General features: G+C 39.6%; 1 long non-coding RNA gene across 1 annotated transcript in view; it reads right to left on the reverse strand.

Moving 5' to 3' along the window:
- The window catches only part of LOC144524416 (uncharacterized), a 155,758-nt gene that overhangs the window by 37,118 nt on the left and 98,974 nt on the right, over nucleotides 1-19,666 (reverse strand). The window contains exons 3-4 of the long non-coding RNA XR_013502603.1: nucleotides 18,863-18,974; nucleotides 912-983 (exon numbers count right to left, since the gene is read on the reverse strand). This is a non-coding gene — a long non-coding RNA (uncharacterized LOC144524416). The remainder of the gene's footprint in view (nucleotides 1-911; nucleotides 984-18,862; nucleotides 18,975-19,666) is intronic.

Genomic DNA, 19,666 nt, shown 5'->3' on the forward strand with positions numbered 1-19,666 from the left:
GTAATTTAAAATAATTAAACATTATTATTTTGTAGGCTATAAGTCTCATGTTGTGCATTAAGAGGTTTCATCTTGTGTGGTTGATCATGATAAAGATTATTCAGCACTGATCAAAATGAGCCATTACAAAATGCATTGCAATGCAGAAATAAAGAAGGAACTAAATACAATTGCCAGAAACATACACACACATAAAATGTATATATATATACACACACACACACACACACACACACACACACACACACACACACACACACACACACACACAAACACACATGTAATATTTTTAGTTCAAAAATCCCACAGGTTAGAATATCTGATTATCATGACCACTGTAAAAAGTCATTTGATGGCATTAAACCTAACCAGAGTAATCAATTAACTCATACAAAGTTTGTTTTTTTTGGACAGATCTCGAGCAACAGGAGAGGGCAAAATAAGCTGTGAATTTTACCTGGTGAGTGCCTGCTCTGTATGTACATCTTAAATGTTATAGGGGGACTTTCTGAAAGGTTATCAGTCTTCCATAATTCTTTCTCAGTATTTTTCCACCCACAGCTATAAGGCTTCATCAGCACACTCTGGAAGGGGGGAAATTATCACAGAAAGGAATGTTAAAATACCTATTTGTGCCTGTCTCGATTTTAACTGAAATTCTGTGTCCTTTTTTACAGCAAATGGATGAAATATTTGGTGGCTCTGGGGTGGGGAGTGCACCACCCGGCACCATTATGTCCAAACCACTCTTCCCAAGTCAAAATCCATCACCACTGCTCCCCAGTCAAACTCCCTCAGAAGTTATTCATCCATCCGACACCGAAGATCACCAGCCTGGTCCCTCAACTGCCATCCCCACTACAAAACGTACCACACAGAAAAAGATCACCACATCATTCCATGATACATACCGGTCCCATGCTGAGAGAAGGACGGCTGCGTTGGAGTCACTGGTGAGGCCAGAAGTTACAAGATGGAGACGCCTAAAAGAAAAAAAGGAGGTCACATGAAAAGAAGATGGTGACCTGCATGGGTCAAATCTTAACCCAACTTAATGAAATAGGAAAGCAGCAACAAGAAATAATTGGGTTGCTGAAAGAAAATCACTAAAAGAAATATGTTAAATGATATTATATTATCTGGTCTTATTGATACATAAAGAAACTTAAACACCAGAAAATGAGCAGTGGTTAGATGGTTCACATTTCCAGTGGTGAAATACTCCAACGTTCCCCTGCTGATTTAGCCTGGGCTCTTACCACCTAGTTACCATGAGCTGCCACTCGGAGGCACAGCAGAAGTCTTAATAATGTAGAGGCACTTCAAATCAAAATGCCTTAAGGTTAAAACTGTAAGGTAACAGTCTCAAAAGTTAAATTAGCCATTAACCATTAAATTGGTTATAATGACCCTTACACATTTGCTGCAAACCTCCTTAGAGCCTTATAAAACACTGTATTACTACTTTGAACTTGGCATTTGACCCGAGGTGCCTTACATCACCCTGTGGCATACTGCACACCAGCTCACAAAAACGTGTAAATGACCCATCCTTCCCTACCCAATGTCCACTTCTTATCGACCCATAATCCCACGTTGACATGTGTCAAGACACCGCAGGCATGCAGGCTGTTATGGTCAGAGGTTGGTATTTTTGATTAGTTACCAAGTTTCAAGAGGGCAGGTCTTGTGAGTGGGCCTAAGTGGAAGACGCCAGGAGAGACAGGTGAGAGTAGTTTTTTTGTCTGCTTCTATTTGCTAATCATACAGTGAGCAACACTGTGGGGAACAAGTGGAGCAATGGCGGACAACAAGTTGAGCTCACCAGGGTTTCAGGTAAGGCCTGCATCCTCTTCTTGTTGAAAAGCAACCAAGGAATTTGGCATATGTGTCGCCTGTTAAAAGCTGGTACAGCTATTAAGCTCAGTGGTAATTATACCCCCTAGACTTAACAACAAATTGTTTTACCAGTACAACCTGTGCCATGACAGGGCTTACAAAGAAAACAATGGGTTCAGGTGTTTTCACGCATGTCATGATGTGGGTTGCCCTTTTTGGATATACATCATTTGTTGGAGATAAAAAAAAAAAAAACACACATGAAAAGCTATTGTATAATAATTTCAGAATGAACTGGTGCAAAGCTACAAATATACCTAAGAAGATTAAACTGAAGTACCTCATTCTACATTTACACAATAAAACCCTTGGCTTAATTTATTTATTTAAAAGGAAAATGGTACACAGTCCTCTTTACTTGCTGTTAAATGTCAGTTTGGGTTTTACTTTACAGCTGTAGCTATCAGTGTCATGCTAACCTCATGGTAATGAAATCAAATCAAAATATTGTCAAATACTCTACATAACTATCTCCAGGGGCACAACTACCCAGTGTCAGAGGGGTATGCAGCAACAATTTTGGTTTAAAAAAAAAAAAAAGTGTCCCGGACATCATCATGTATGGGCTTTAAATAATAAAGGTTTATTTTAAAGTATATCAGCGACATGCCTGGTTACCCTTGGCAACCAAATTGTGACAATTGGCAACCTAATCATCACCCCTGGTTGATGTGATTTGAGCGGTGAGTGGCTTTCCAGAGGTCTGCACTATTTCCCCCCCAAAAAGGACACAGTGAATAGGTTGGTCAACAGAACTTCAAACCATACTGGACATTTAGTTTTGTGTGGTCTAACTAATAGAACTCCTACCTGATGTCATCACTGGTCTCATCTCTATCTGATGTCATCACTGGTCTCATCTCTACCTGATGTCATCACTGGTCTCATCTCTACCTGATGTCATCACTGGTCTCATCTCTACGTGATGCCATTGCTGAACTCATGTCTGTCTCATTCACTCCTTTCCTGTGTTCTTCTCCACTAAGACATATTGTCAAACAAACATTATGTAATAGATTTTTCATTAGTTTTTCCATATTAATAATATTAAGAAATTAATATGTTGGTATCAAGTGGCTCCCCTTACACTTCCACCTAATATTAGACCTACCTGTTGCTATGTCTCCTTCTAACGCAGGCTCAGGCGGCTCAGGTTCTGGTTCAGGTTCTAGTCATCTCACGTCTAGACTACTGCAACTCCGCAGCAGCAGCTCGACTTGTCTTCAACCTCCCCAAGTTCTCTCACACTACACCGCTCTTCCGCTCTCTTCACTGGTTACCAATTGCTGCCCGCATCCGCTTCAAGACACTAGTACTTGCATACAGGGCCACGAACGGATCAGCCCCAGCATACATCCAGGACATGGTCAAACCCTATACCCCAACCCGCCCGCTCCGCTCTGCATCAGCCAACCTGCTTGCTGCCCTCGGATAAAGAAGGAAAAAAAAATAATAATATATACATATTATGGCTGTCAAACGATTAAATTTTCTTAATCACGATTAATCGTTGAATTTCTGTAGTTAATCGCGATTAATCGCATGTTTTATCACATGATTGACATATTATTTTGCATTTCAGAACTGTTTTTAAGTACATATTAACAATGGAAAGCAATTCTTACCAGTGGAGCTTGATTGGGAATCAAATGAATGCAAAGAAAGTTACTTTATGAACTTGACTTTAAGATTTGTATTTGTTTATTATATATTTAATCTAGTCACACATTTGAATCTAGAGTTCAAAGAGTTGGGTATTGTTTGGTTTAGATACCGGTGCTAAAGCGGTACTTTTAAAACGGTACCGGTGCCTTAACGGTGCCTGAACCGATACTTTTTAAGAAAGTTAAAAAAAAAGAAGGGTACTAAACAGTTGGCGACATTAAAGAATGGCTTGTTTATTGCTAAGGCCATATTGTCAAAATTAAATGATTCAATAATAATGTAATCACTATAACAATAACTTATTTCACTAGTAAATAGCTGTTGAATGACAAAAACAACCACCAGATGGGAAAAGGGCATTTAACAACAACTGTGAATGCACCACGAGGCTGTAAATTACCAGTTTCATTGAACGCACCGTCTGTGTTTTTCAGACAACAGCAGCTGCAGATTGTTACATCCTGTGAATCCTCTACAGTGAAATACAGACAAACTTTACACCATTTAGCGTTAGCTGTCAGCATTGTAACAGTGTTTAATCCAGCTACTAGCTAGCGGTAGGCTAACGTTAGCTGCTGTCGAGTATAGTGTTAACTAGCGTCACGTGCAGCGATGTTTCTGTTGCCTGTATCATCTGTTTCAGAGCATCAGAGAGAATATCAGTGGCACCAGAATGAGGCACCGAAATCCGCGTTGCTATTCATGCAGCAGCAGGATGTGTTACGAGGAAGTACGGCAAAATAGTAGCCTGTTAGGCACGACGCAAAGCTGAGTGAAGTGAAAATAAATTAATAAATGACGGCATGTGATTAATACGATTACATTTTTATATATTTAAATATTTATTTATTTTTCTTCTTGTCATTTATTGTGCATGCTACCTTATATTTATCAGGTGTTATTTTACCTTAATAAAATTGAGATATGTCATGCATGGGATTGGTAACATAGGGTTTAACCAAAATCTAAATGTAGCTATCACAAACATTGGTTTGCATTAAGTTAGCAAACACTAGCCAGTCTGTTAACATGAATAGTTGCAAGTCTCCAAGTTTGGCAAATCTATGCATGAATCCATGGTAAACCAGAGTTATTGCATTAGTTATGTTTTCCATATTCTCGTCATTTATTGTACATGCTACCTTATATTTACCAGTTTTCAGCTCAGCAACCTCGGTTTTGCATATTGTAAGCTAGCCGTAAACCCCCACTTCCCAGTGTTAGTAAACGCTAGCTAGTCTGTTAACATGAATATTTGCGAGCTTCCAGCACAGACGTCACACTTTAAATCCTACCTGTTGCCTTTCACCATCCACTTATTTAACTGCTGTCGCATCCTTGACATGCCATCTCCTTTTCCCTCTTTCTTTTTCTATTTTTAGCCCCCGACAGCTGTTTTGCTTTATACATCTTTTTCCATAGACGACAACTAACTACTCGTACCTGCTTGCTCGGCGCTCACGGCGCCCACCCGCTCCCTCTTCTATGTCATCATTCTATGATGGAATCTTATGAGACAGGGCGCCTACTCTAGCCTGTTAGTCCTCTAAAATGTTATATAATAACATTGAGGAAATGCAGAAATGATTTAGAAACGCACAACAGCAGCTACAAAGAAATCATTTTTATTATCATTATTTTTTACCATCGCTTTGGCGCCCCCCCATGGTGTTGCACCCCTATGCGCTGCATATAGCGCACACCCACTTTTTGTGCCACTGACTGTCTCCTAAATAATACAAATCTGGCAAAGACAATATCTTTGTTTAAGTCAAACAGCATGCATACCACTAATGTGGGCTGCAATCGGCGCGTAATGGAGTAATCAACTATTGAAGTTTTGTTTAAACTTCCCATACATTAACTGTATATCTATTATCTGTATATGTATATGTGTTTAGGGTGTGAATTCGGGCTGCATGATATAAGGAAAATATCTAATTGCGATTATTTTGACTAATTATTTTTCTGATATTGCGATTGCAATATAATTCACGATATTGAAGGGAGTGATCATGTTTGTATCATTATTCTCATTTTCATTGACTAATATTAAATCTTAAAAAATAAAAATGAGTATAATGTGATTTTTGCGAGGATCTGTACCAAACAAAGATGTTTTCTGTAGTCTGAAGGATAGGATTTGTCTCTGCAGCACCACAATACTTCATTCAGAATGGTTTGACACATATTTTGCCTTTAAGAAATATTGCGCCCCTCTGCGATTTGGATATTGCACTAGTCCATATTGCGATTTCGATAAAAATGCGATTAACTGTGCAGCCCCAGTGTGAATTACTATTCAGCACTAGGGATGTAATTGTACACATAATTCACAGTTTAGTTCAGTTCAGTGCAAGTTCGGTGCATAGGAAAAAACTTAAAATGCACAAGGATACATTAATTTCCATTTATAACTTCATTTTTACCAGACAAAGTCCTCTTGTTGGGGACTGAGGTAACATTTTGCCCAATGGTAAACTATTATGTAATCAGCACATCTGGGTGATGCCATGTTGGATGTTTCCATTCAGCAACATAGAGACACCGTATTGGTCTTATACACAACTCTGTTGCTCTGTTACAGTAGCTCAGTGGTCCTTCGAGTCGCGACCCCCCACAATAATGAGGTTAGGGGCCTTGACCCGCCCACCCCCATCGACAACGAGAGAAAGAGAGCTGCAAACCGGTGTAAACAGCTGTTTCTACATGCCTCCCCCTGCTGATTTTAAGTAATTTTTGTGAATGCTCTGATTAATACATGTAAACAAATAATGATTTGCGTTAATGGCGGTTTAGTTTTAGCAGCTAGCACCTACCCTTGTCCATTGTACTCCAGACTCTGTGGACTTTTGATGCGTTTGTGACCTCTCCCCTGACCCGCCTTCAGACCCCTTTCTGCGTTGCAGGACCTCCTGATTTACAAATGAAACTCTGAATATGACACATGAAATGAACCAAACTCACACAGTAATGTTAAAACCATTCACCAGTCTAGAATACATGTATATTATTTCATTTTTTTCTCCCCAACCATCTGGTGACCCCCAGAAAGTATCTCGCGACCCCCTTGGGGGTCCCGACCCGCAGGTTGAGAACCACTGCAGTAGCTTATCGGGAATCCTCCAGCGTTTCATTTGTGCTCGCTATAGGGGGAATGACACACATGCCAATCCACATGTTGTTCTAACCTCAGCATAGGTTGCTAACAGCTCACAGTTAAAAGTGTCCAGACGGAACTCACGCTTGTGAACTCTGGTTCCACACTATGTGCATTAATACAGTGTATTCTGCCAGTGACTGTGTGCATCGGACCGTGACAGTTCGGTATGAATACATGAACCGGTACAGCCCTATTTAGCAGACACGCATGCTGTCTGACACTTCAATGTCAAAGTCACTTTATAAAGCAATGTGTCAACAAAGAGCAAATGACATTTTTCCATCTAATTTATAAAGAGCAGTCCAACTGCTCACATGGTTTTCTATTCACATTCTTGAGGCTTTCTCTTCTCTGCAGTATAACCTTCATCTGTGTTTTCGGTCTGTCACACTCAATTATTCTCTCTGCAGAGGATAATGAGAATGTCAGTAAAATATGTAAAGCACAAGATTAAACAGCAAATAAATATTTTAGCGAGCCTATAGTGCCTTGTGTGCAGCAAACAAACTGTTTATGTGCTGTGGGGGTGTTAGGCGGTGGGAGACGCTCTGCAGCAGGGATGGATATATTGATCGTAGTAGGTATAAAACACATCATCCTGTTGTCAATGGAAACACAATCACACTGTCTTACAGATATTAATGACCAAAACAATCTGAGGTTTTACTGCAATTAAATTATATTGAAGAATTTCCTGATATATTTATCCTCTTCCGGCTCAGCAGGTACCATCAGCAGGTTTACCCTAAAGTATAATGATAGATGTAAACTCAATTAACTCAACTTCTGGTCCACTGAATGGAGTGGATTATGGTGGACTAAATGCCTGTGTGTTCAAACAATGCTGGACCTATATGACAATTGTGCAATCACACCAGATTTAAGGCATCAACTTGCCTTTTACTAACCTACTTTAATAACCAAATTCAGATTTCTAAAAATTGCTTGTAGATTTCCAACAAAGCCATCTTTTTAGACTTGATCGATATGGCCAAAAAAACTAAGCTTGGGGACCATTCACAACTATAATATGCATTTTTTCCCCCCTGCAAAATGCAGAAATAAAAGACCTGAACCATTTCCAAGGCTGTCACTGTTAGGCATATTTAAAATGATATACATTTATGGCCTGTCATTACCATATGCTTCAACTAAGTAAATCATGGGCATCCAGCCTGCTCATTCACTAATCTGCTCCTGCTCTTTGTGTTTCTTAGCATCAGCGTAATATCTCCAAACATCTATTTAGTTAGTTTTAGCTAAGAGTTACATGGCAAGGAACAGACCGAAAAAAAGTCGACCTCTCATAACCAAGCTCAGATCAGTGAGGATCTTCTCGTAGACTTCACTGTTAGACAGTGAGAACCAGCTAGCCACCTGGAGTCGCAGTCCCCTGAACTATGGTGGGTGCATGTATAAAACGACTGACACCAAGGGGAACAATACAGCCTTCCTCCCTTGTGAATGTGCCTCTGTGTGTGCTTCTAGGACAGTCTATGGGATCACCAGTGAGGTCTGTGGTTGTATGAGACTAATTCTAGCAGGCTAGTGTGTGAGCCAGTCAGCTCTTTTACAACAACCTCTCTGAAGCTGGTTCTTCCTCTCTGATCCTGGTTGAATTATCTCTAATCTATTAGGCAGGGGAAGACTGAGGAGGAAAAGGGGTGAGAGCCGCTCCAAAGACAGCAGGAAGATGACAGGACATTGGACTGTTGCAAGGAGGTCATATTCTTACTAGAGATAAAAGGCAAGCGAGGACAAGGAAACCAGCAGCTTTGATGGAAGAAGCTGAGTACTATGAGTAAATTCAAATATGTGGCGCTGACTTTGTTCTCTAATGATTTTGACATTGTGTACTCTTAATGTGATACATTTAAAGAGAGCAGAAAGGCTGCTCCTCTTCTGTAGGATTAGAGTTGAGAAGTTATGACATGGGATTTTGACAGGCATCAGAGCTGCACCAGACTGGAAAAGGTCAGATATTATCAGGGCTCAAAGGTTTTAACATTTTATTCTCAAAACAATTTATTCGCCTGTGGTCTGGTTTGCAATTCTGAAAGAAAACACTAAATAAAGATAAACTAGAGAAACACATTTAGGTCAGATTAAAATAGATTCTTTTTTCTCTTCATTTTTTTTTCTGTAAATGGGGGAAACAAAACTAGGCTTCAAGCACTTTCAGATATTTTATTTGATTAAGTATGCGTAGGTCTGCTGGTACATCTGGAGAGTAAATCTGTTAGAAGAGCAGTAATCACTGACTTATCTCTAATTTTACCAAATTAAATATATATTACAATTTACATATTTGTAACAAATCACTTGCCTTTGTAGAAATAAAATGTGCCTGTACTCCCATCTTTGTTTGCACTAATGGTGAAACTGAAGGACACATTGACAAAATGTCTTTATGAAGCTGTCTCTGTCTGAAACTGGCTTTGCAATGGTTGGGAGGGGCGGGATTACAGAAAGCCTAACTTGAGCAGCAGAAGTTGCTGCCACTCCACTCTGCTCCCATATTAGTTTTCTATCATTTCATATTGTTGCAAAACACTAAAGTGCATTAAGAGCAGAGAGGTAAAGTGAAAGAAAAGCATTACATTTCCTTAGGGAGGAAATGCTGAAAAGCTTGTTTCCTTATGAAAGCTAATTAGACCAAAAGCACTATGTGTGTGTTTGTCACATTTTTGCTGTCTCAAGAATTTGCTGTAGTTAAAGCATTTGTGTTCTTTGAATAGAAAAAAAACATCTTTTTGCTTTTTCTACAAGGCAATTTGAATATCTGCAATCAACCCCCATACATAATGTAGATAAAGCCCTAGATCATGTCATTCAAATTCAGAGCAAAACTGAATATTGACTGTTTATTAACAAAACAAAGTGCCATGAGTAAAAAGAAAAATCTGCATTCAAAATGAGCTTCTATTGCTCTATTTATAATATTCTCTGCAAGAATATATGGTAAATATAATTATACTATGAATAATATTAAGTCGTACAAAAACCAAAGTATAAAAAACATCAAGTTCACACACACACACACACACACACACACACACACACACACACACACACACACACACACACACACAACAGTGGGGAAGTTTGTTTGTTTCATTCATTCTGCAATCTTACTCTATTCGTGTTGATCTCCAGTGTAGCAATGACATTTTTAAGGTTATAGAGAGGTAAAGAAGGGATTATTAGAAGAAAAGTTCAAACCACATAATGCCTCTCACACAAACACACACACACACAAACATACACATACACACACACACACACACACCTTTCATTTAAAACAGCACCTTCCAAAATAAATGTAACACGAACGACATGATGGAAACCATCCCACTGGCTCTGAAACAATAACAATGTTTCTGACCAGAGAGAAAAAAATCACCAGTGACATTCAGGCTGCAGGCCAAACAGTTAAAATGCTCTACCCTGCTTATCAGTGTACTGCACTGTATAACCCCCCCAACACACACACACACACACACACACACACACACACACACACACACACACACACACACACACACACACACACACACACACACACACACACACACACACACACACACACACACACACACACACACACACACACACACACACACACACACACACACACACACACACACACAAACAGACCACAGTAACCTGAGTGTTTATGTCTCCCTTCTTTTCTGACTCACAGCCCTGGGTGAACCTCATTCTCCTGCTTAGAGTTGAGAGCTTTACAATTTCAGCCAGTTAAGTGCCCTATTGTTGTTGATAAGGAGGAAGATGAGGGTTTGGGAGGAGGGGCCTAGGGTCTAGAAGAAGCCAATTCAGGACTCATAATAAATTTGTATGTGTGTATATATTCTAACTGATAACCTGAATGCTTGGCTAAGCTGCAAGCTTGAGTTCAAAAATGCAATTACGCAGCAGTTCAAAACTCCACCTGTGCATCTGAGCCTGCATGAATGCTCATAGCCCTGACCTGTACCTGTATGCATGTGTGTGTGTGTGTGTGTGTTTGTCTGACTGGTTTCACATATGAAGAAGAGGACAGAACAAATAGTTGTGTATGTTTCAGTGTACATGTGTGAGTATAGTATGACATTTATTTTCTGAAGACATATAGACAGCAAGAAAAATTAGAAAGTAAACAAAGCGTGTGTACATACCATACATCAATATGTGCTAATGTTATGATCTCATCAAATGAGGTTAAGAGAGAGGAATGTTCAACCAGCTACTTCTCTAAAATGAAGTGTTGTACTTGTCAAGTTTAGTTATTTTAACTAAGAATGTTGTCTTGACTTGGCTTGTGAAAGTGAAAGAGAAAACAAAATGATTACCACAAAGTATTACTATAGGGTACCCTATATTAAATGTCAGCTGCAAGTTCCTCTAACAAAATCAAACTTAAGCAAGGTCGGGAAAGGAAGAGTAGTTGACTAGTTGATAAAATAGTAGTCATGGTAATAGTTGGGAAAGAAAGAAGACGAGCTGAGCTACTGGAGGGAAACCAGAAACAAGTGTGTGTTCTCTAAAATGTCATTAATTGAATCCCCCGTGGAAATGATGCAGCTACAACCCACACAGGACAGACCGCAGACATCCCCCACTCTGCTTTGCTGTCCCTCACACAGTTTAATTACCATTCATTACCTTACATGGCTGTCTGTTTGAGGCCTGAGGTCAGCACTGTGTTTTGTTTGTCTTTCTGCAGGAGGACTCATTTCTAGCACTAATGACTTTGCTGGCTCTTAATGGATGATAGAAATAACGGAGCTGTCACTGTCAACACTCAAAACAAAGTCCTCTAACAGACAAAGCAAAAATAACAATTTATTATTGAGTTCAGACTGTCCTGTGTCTGTGTCAGATCCAGATATTCTTCCAACCAGGATGTAATGTCCAGAAGTTCATTCTTGACCTTGGTAGTATGTGTGATGATATGATCTCAACTCAACAGTCCACTTACTTAATTTGTCTGAGCTTCATTAGCGAATGGAGCTGGCTCAGGTGTAATCAAGTTATCTACATGTGGATCTATAGTCATGGAATAAGTGCTCAAAGTGATTTTGAGTACTGAATGCTGTTGAAAATCATAAGATGCTAGCCTGGGAAAACCCTGACAAACTTCTGGCAAATTTGAGATTTCAGTCAGTCTGGCCAAGAGCCCATTCAAGCCCATTTCCAATTTTTCCAAATCGAGGCACTAATCACAACTGTTGAGGCGGGCTTTACGCGATGACGAATGTGCAGCGACGGCAAGCAGCTTTTTGTTTACATTCAACCACCGAAGCACAGCAACCCGTTGATGCCGCTGTCGCTGCTACGTCACCCGGATCGTTGGTCTGATTGGTTGAAGGACTATCCAATTGCACCCAGAGGCATTTGAGCGGCGTCCGTTGGTGACACCCATGGGCTGTGAATGAACCTTGCCCAGACCCTTCTCAGTTACAACTGAGAAGGGTCTGGTGTCAACCAGGCTAATAAGATGCAGTTATAGTCTCAGAAAAAGCTACCAAGTGGACTTTTGAGTTGAGATAATTTTGTTGCACAGGATATGATATGGTTACACCTACAATTCATAATCTATGCATATACTGTAAATTATGGTTGCTTTGCAAAAAACACCTCTCTTAAAGTGCACTAGGCCATTTCCTTATAATTATTAACTCAATTATAGTTCAATGTTACTGGCAAAAGATTAGCCTGCTTCAATGGGAAAGCAATGAAGGAAAGAATTCATTGCTCTAATGTGAAAAACTGCAGTTTCTGTTTTAGGATATAAACTTTAAAGTGCTGCATCATACTATAAGCAATGGGCATTTTACAGGCTGATCCAGTAAATCATGATGCAATTGTAGAATCTAACTGAATAGATTAATGTGATTGGAAACGAAGAGCTACAGCTCGCTCCTTCTCATGTATAGTAGTGACCGAGGCTGTGTGTTTGTACACCACATTTTACATTATTAATTTGACTCATTAATGCTAATTATATTGAACGGGTATATGTTCAAGTAAATTCGTTACAGTGAACCAATACAAAGCAACACAACAGGCAAAGTCCTAAGCACATAATGTACACACATAGTGTATTGTAATGACATGTCAACTCAAAGTAAAAACTATGATCATTAACTCTCACTATTCCATTAGGAAGTACACGCATCTTTCACACAGACGCGTGCACTCACGCACGCACGCACACACTAATGTGCATATCCTCCATTTTACATGAGAGAAAAGATACAGCCCTGGATTTTGTAAACAAATCCGCCTTGTGTGTCCTTGCGAAAAAATAAACCATTCATCAATCTGCGAGGTAGAATCATCTCTGGGCCACTGCTGTCCATCAATCAAACCACTGGCCAGCTGTCCAATGGAAGGCAGAGTGACATTGATGACCCCGCCCACCTGGTCGACTAGGTGACCTTTGAATTGTCATGACAAGGTGATTGATATCCTGTGTCACAGAAAATGAAACATTTCCCCTCCAGACTGCAAATGAGCTGACAGTTACAACTCTGATAAATTCTGCGCTCTCTGCTACAACCAGACAAACCTTTACACATCAGAATATGAGACATTTATAGAGACAGATGTACATAACCTGAGAGCATTTTTACAGAGTGTGATTAAGGTTTTTAAAATCCAATTAGAAAATGATGATTAAAAACAGCAATACGTTACTTCCCTCAGATTCAAAGTGCTTCTATTGATTAGCAGAATCAATGGGACGCCAAAGGGAACACAACTAGCCACAGGTTCCCTCTGTAAAAAAAAAGAAGAGCTCTAATCTAGCTCCCCATACCGATGCACACAAAGACCGCTGCTACATACACCAGAAAAATATTATTTTATCCGAAGGCCACAAGATGAACATTTGGTAGTGAGAAAGAAGCTGCGCTGCTCACACCACTGAGAGCTATAGCCATTTATCACTGAAACACACACACAAACACACACACACACACACACACACACACACACACTCACACACACACACACACACACACACACACACACACACACACACACACACACACACACACACCTCTTTGTTGAAAAAATGCTTTGTGCTCTTTATGTTGGTCTGCTGGATTAGTTCTTTAAAGGTTTAGGATTTTCCATAAAAACAATGTAGGACGTCTGTGGGCTTTAGCAAAGAGCCTTGCTTTGTACATAACTGCCGTGAAACAATCAGAAAATAGTAGGGGTGTAGAGATTCACTGATACGACTCAGTATACGGTTGTATTATCACCGATACGACTACATCGATACGACCCCTGGATCGATCTAAATGGACCAAGATTCGGCCGATGGCCCAGTTCTAACGTGCTCACAATGGCTGTGTAAAGTGGACCTATGTTTGAGTTACTGTCTCTAAGATTTCAGCAGCAAAGAAGGCTGTTTCATATAATACTGTATGGAGCTGATGTGGATATTGTTGGTTATACAGGCTAGCTAATTAAGTTGAAGTTATACTATTAGCATGTCCTAACTTTACTATTCCCTGGTCCCTTTACAAAATATATATTAATTTGAAGGTAGGCAATTCTTCTTTTATATAATTGGCTTATTTTAATTTATAATGGAAAATGAATGTGTTTACATTAAATGAATAATAACTGTATCTATCAGATTGAATCGTATCTCATCGAATTTCACAGAATCGTTTCAACATCGAACTGAATCGCACTGAATCTATATTAATATGTATCATCCTTGAACCCTATCGTAGCACATGCATCTAGATATGTATGGGGTAATCTTATAAGGGAGAGATGCACACCCCTAAAAAATAGCTTTTATTCCTCTGATGGCGATGGGCATTTCCTGTCTTCATTCACTTTGTAGCTCGCTCGACCACTGCTGTGCTCTCTCGCTCTCTCCCTCTCTCTTTTTTTCCCCCTATCACATTAAAATTGCTTTTTGACTACTGTTTTAAGACATAAATCAAAAAAGGTGAACCTATCCTTTAAGCACATTTCTTGGTTAATTTCAAGCCTCTTTTATTAAGCAAACTTACAAACAATGGATGGATGATGAACAGATTAGCTCCAAGAGTCACAGATTTGGACATTTAATGACCTTTAAAAGGTGGCTTCTCCTTCATACATTGCTATATGAGTGACATCCAACAGTTTATACAGCCAGGGGATCAAACGCCATCTGTTCCAGGTCCAGATCAGTTATCACCAACTTTCTCTCTCTCACACACACACACACACACACACACACACACACACACACACACACACACACACACACACACACACACACACACACACACACACACAGCTGGAAGGTCAGCTAGAAACATGACATGCAGCCAGCTGTTAATGCATCATAGAGTGCCATGTAAGTGGGGGAGGGACTATTAACTCTGATTAAAAAGTGAGCACTGAGAAAATGCCAGAATACTGAAGTCAACAAATTCACTGAGAGTGGATGTCTTTTGTTGAGAAGGCTCTAACAGGTTAATAGTGAAAATGTAAGGTGGAACAATTTTTCATAAGCTTGTTTATGAATTGTTATTGGGTGTGCCAAGCGGAAGCAACATACTTAAAAACACCAACAGGAGGTGTGGAGCTGCCCATGGTACTGTAATGTAATGTCTGCAGATCAGAAAAAAAGAGATTTACTCCTTGTAGTGGTCTTTAGTTTTTTTTTTTGCTTGTTGGAAACTGATTAAAGATTTCATTCCTAGTAGGTAGCCAATTAGGCAGCATGGTGGCCCAATGGTTAGCACTGTGGCCTCACAGCAAGAATGTTCTGGGTTCAAATCCATGTTGTTCTGGGCCTTTCTGTGTGGAGTTTGTATATTCTCCCCATGTTTGCGTGGGTTTCCCCCACAATCAAAAACTACTAGATTCTCCAGTCAGTGCCCTTGATCAAGGCACTGGCTCAGATCTGGAGTTGGGCGCTGTAAATGGCTGCCCACTGCTCCCTTGAGGGATGGGTTACAGTTTTTTATGATCTCTATGACACTTTTTTCAATACTTTTAACAACTTTCCTAAACTCTTAACACAGTTAGCATAACATCCGTCTGTGTAGGCTATACAATTAACACATTTGTTGTTGCTTTGACACAAAATGCATACAGTTAACATACATTAAAATGCTTGAACTTCTTTTACACACAAGCTCCACCAAGACCAAAACAATTGATTTTTATTGCCAAAAGTTAGTGTTTTGGAAGAAATATTTGATTTTGAGACATGTTGGGATTGTTTTGGTAGACATAGTGTATTGTATTAGCTAGTGCAGTATTGTATTTTAAAAGATTAGTGTTGGAGTTTAGTTTACAATGTGTGATTTTGAGCATGAAATTAACTGTTCTGCCAATTGTGCGTTGTAGGTGTGTTGGTGCATTAAGAGTTGTTGGAAAGTTGTTAAAAGTATTGACAAAATTGTCATAGCGATCGTAAAAAACTGTAAATGCAGAGAATGAATTTCGCTACATGTATGCATATGTGACAATAAAGTACCTTTTTTTAAAAGTTGTATTGGACCTTTATAGTCTGAAAATCTGCCTGATTTTGAAAGCCATTACCACTTTAGAGGAGTTTGAAAAGAAAGTGCTGTGACTGTTTGCTTGTGACTTTACAGTACAGTAGCTCCAGTCTGAAGGGGTGATGTTAAGTATAAACTTTAAACACACACACACATTTAGGTGTACACTTGGCAATATTAAAAATACCAAGAGGTTTAGCATAAATTAAACATGCTTTAAAATCATCCTTCTTCCCTCTCCTCTTAGGTTCCAGCTAGGTACACACGCACACACACACACACACACACACACACACACACACACACACACACACACACACACACACACACACACACACATACACACAGATTAAATCAAGGCTTTAATCAAGGTCTGAGGCTAGGTAATTCTTCTAATTACTTATGGCTGACTCTAAAATATGTCATCCCAGGAACCTCAGGGTGGTGAACTGACTGTGTTGTGTGTGTGTGTGTGTGTGTGTGTGTGTGTGTGTGTGTGTGTGTGTGTGTGTGTGTGTGTGTGTGTGTGTGTGTGTGTGTGTTGAGATATGAGGCTTTTCTACTGGTCTACTCAATAAATAGTAATTGTGTGCTTTCTCCTCACCTTGCAGGTCTTTTGGGAGCTGGCTCACCTGGGCTGATGAGCTTGCAAGGCTACAAAGCTGGCCAGTTCAGTCTGCCTCACTCAGCTCTCACCTGGTGGATTGGTTTGTTTGTTTTTTGTTGCCTTTTGTTTTAGCATGCAACACCATCTTACACCATTTTTCACTCACCCCAGCACTTACATACACCACTGATGTACTGATAATAATATTCTTTAATAAATTATTTTACTTTTGACCTTTCAACCACTTCTCACTCTTTTTGTCTGAACTATGGGTCAGTTCACGCCGTCACACTCTCTCTCCATCTCCTTTTTTTGAGAATTGTACTCACTTATTACAGTGTAAGAGAAAGAAGAAAAGACAGGAAACAGCACAAAAGGAGGCACAGAATAAGATTTTAAGAGGTTGACAAAAGAAAAAGGGCTAACAGGGCTGTATAATGTGGCAGCATTTCATCAAGGATTAGTGAAGCATGAAACTAGCAGAGAGAGAAAGAGAGAGAGAGCGAGAGAGAGAGAGAGAGAGAGAGAGAGAGAGACAGAGAGAGAGAGAGAGAGAGAGAGAGAGAGAGAGAGAGAGAGAGAGAGGCTGCGCCCAGGCATCTTTACTGGCCGGTTACAGGGATAGGGAGGTGTGTGTTCGGAATGGCTGGTTGTATAGCCCAGAGGAGTGATGAAAAATTAGACAAGAAAACAACCAGGAGATCTGAGAGTCAGACATAAAGTCAAAAGTTTGTAAAATAGAAGATAAAAGATGAGATTGAGTCAAGACACTCATTCAAACGGGCGTAAACCACAAGTCCAGATACACTGTTTGCAGAAACAATACACAAACACGTGTGGAATTTTCTTTCTTTGCATTGTGACTCTAAAAATTGGGAAATCTGAGACCTTTCTATCAGCACGCAGAGACACAGAGAGCGAAAGGAAGCAGTAGAGGATGCGTAGGAAGAAACAACAAAAGAGCTTGTCCTCCTCTCGAGGATCACATCAGTTGTACTTGTTTAGCAACTACAAGCTTTCCGTCACTGTTTCAACACAGAGAATCTGACAAAAGATGCTGAAAAAGCAAAAAAAGGAAAGGAGACTGTGGTCCATTTGGTCAAAATCTGGTTTCTCCGATGTGCACATTCAAAGACAGACACAGCACAGTAATCACAACTGCAACACACATTTCTGGAGTTTCTCCTTCCTAAAATGAGCAAAAGCACCAAGGACAAGGAACATTTATAATTACATTGCACAAAAAATGCTCAGCAGAGTGCAGTACCAGCTGCTCTGGGTGGGGACATACTACCTATTATTAGGCTCATACATGAGCTGTGACAGATTGACCCAGCTCACTTTGTTTTAAACAGCACAGCAGACAGCCACAATAAGACTCCCCTACATGAAAGCTCTATTTGATTTAAGTTTATTGGGTCAATACCCTGGGGATACCTCAGCTGGGCCACACAGCTCTACATTACCTCTACTTTTCCAAAAAAGTGCATACATTGGTACCATTCTAAATTGTACTAGCACTGGACAATAATAATATAACCGTCACAATACAAAAGTAACAAACATCTTTACAGTTACAAGAGTTGAATAAGTAATCATTAATATGGAATATCAAAGCTGATTTAGTTTCATTCTGAAATGAAACTAGCAATTGTAACTATTCATGCATATAAAATATGAATATATGGTGTATATGTTAGGTCAAAACTTTCTCTTGTGCAATGTGCCAGTTATAGACATATACATATCACTAGGAGGGAGTAAGAGTTTAAAAACCCTAGCACAACTGTTTAGTAGATATTGCCTAGGCGTTGATGATAAAAGTGAACACTATACAGTAGTATCTTCCAATCATGTTTCTTTTTACATTACGACATAAAAAATCAAGTCCAAATTGTGAATCGATAATAAGCATAATAAAAACTATATTTTATTTGTTGCCATATCACCCAGCCCTACTTAGAGAGTCTACTAATATATTTTTTTGTTGAAACTTACATGTCTTCCTTTCCAGGATCTGTCCTTGTTGTTCTGAGCCCCGTTAGTTACTGGACACCGCCGTTTCTTCACTCAGCAAGAGAGACATGACAGGTAGCAGAAGGAGAATCTTCTGAAACAAACAGGGATTAAACAAACATTGAACTAAGTTACACAAAACTAAACAAACGGATAACTAAGGAGGGAACGCTGCTTGACTGCAGAAAAGTTCTAGAGTCAAGTTACAGAATAGAATGCATTGTCATGTTCTAAAACTATCAGCATGATCTGCACTGTCCATGAGAAGAACAGTTCAAAGTTGGGAGGGCAAAGATGAGGGTTTGTTCAATCAAGACACCTTTAGACCGCTATTTACCGAGCAGTTAGCTAATTTTGACCGTTTACTTCTGTTTCTAGATGTATTAGCGAAAGCCAAAACAATGCTGACAACTTTCTTTTCCAGGTGATTTCCAGGTGTTGGCCCCCATGAAGGTGATTCCACGTCATTGCATACAGCAAAATACTTGCAGGCTGCTTTTAATGCATGATATATGTCTCGAGACCATTTGGGCCACTGACAGGATTAAGGGGGTCCCCAGCAACAACAAAAAAAACACACGTTTTGACCATTTGCTTCCTTCTTCCATAACTTTAATCTCCTTCTGCCTACAGGGATAACTGCACTGCACTGCCCCATTAATAGCTAAGTGCACACAGAACATCTTGTCAAATGGGATGCCATGTTTAAACCTTTATTAAATTCTATGCTTTGGTGTGACAAAACGTTAGAAATCCTCATGTTGATACAATAGTGAGATGAATTAT

This window comes from Sander vitreus, chromosome 10, assembly GCF_031162955.1.
Source record: "Sander vitreus isolate 19-12246 chromosome 10, sanVit1, whole genome shotgun sequence".
Lineage (NCBI taxonomy): Eukaryota > Metazoa > Chordata > Actinopteri > Perciformes > Percidae > Sander > Sander vitreus.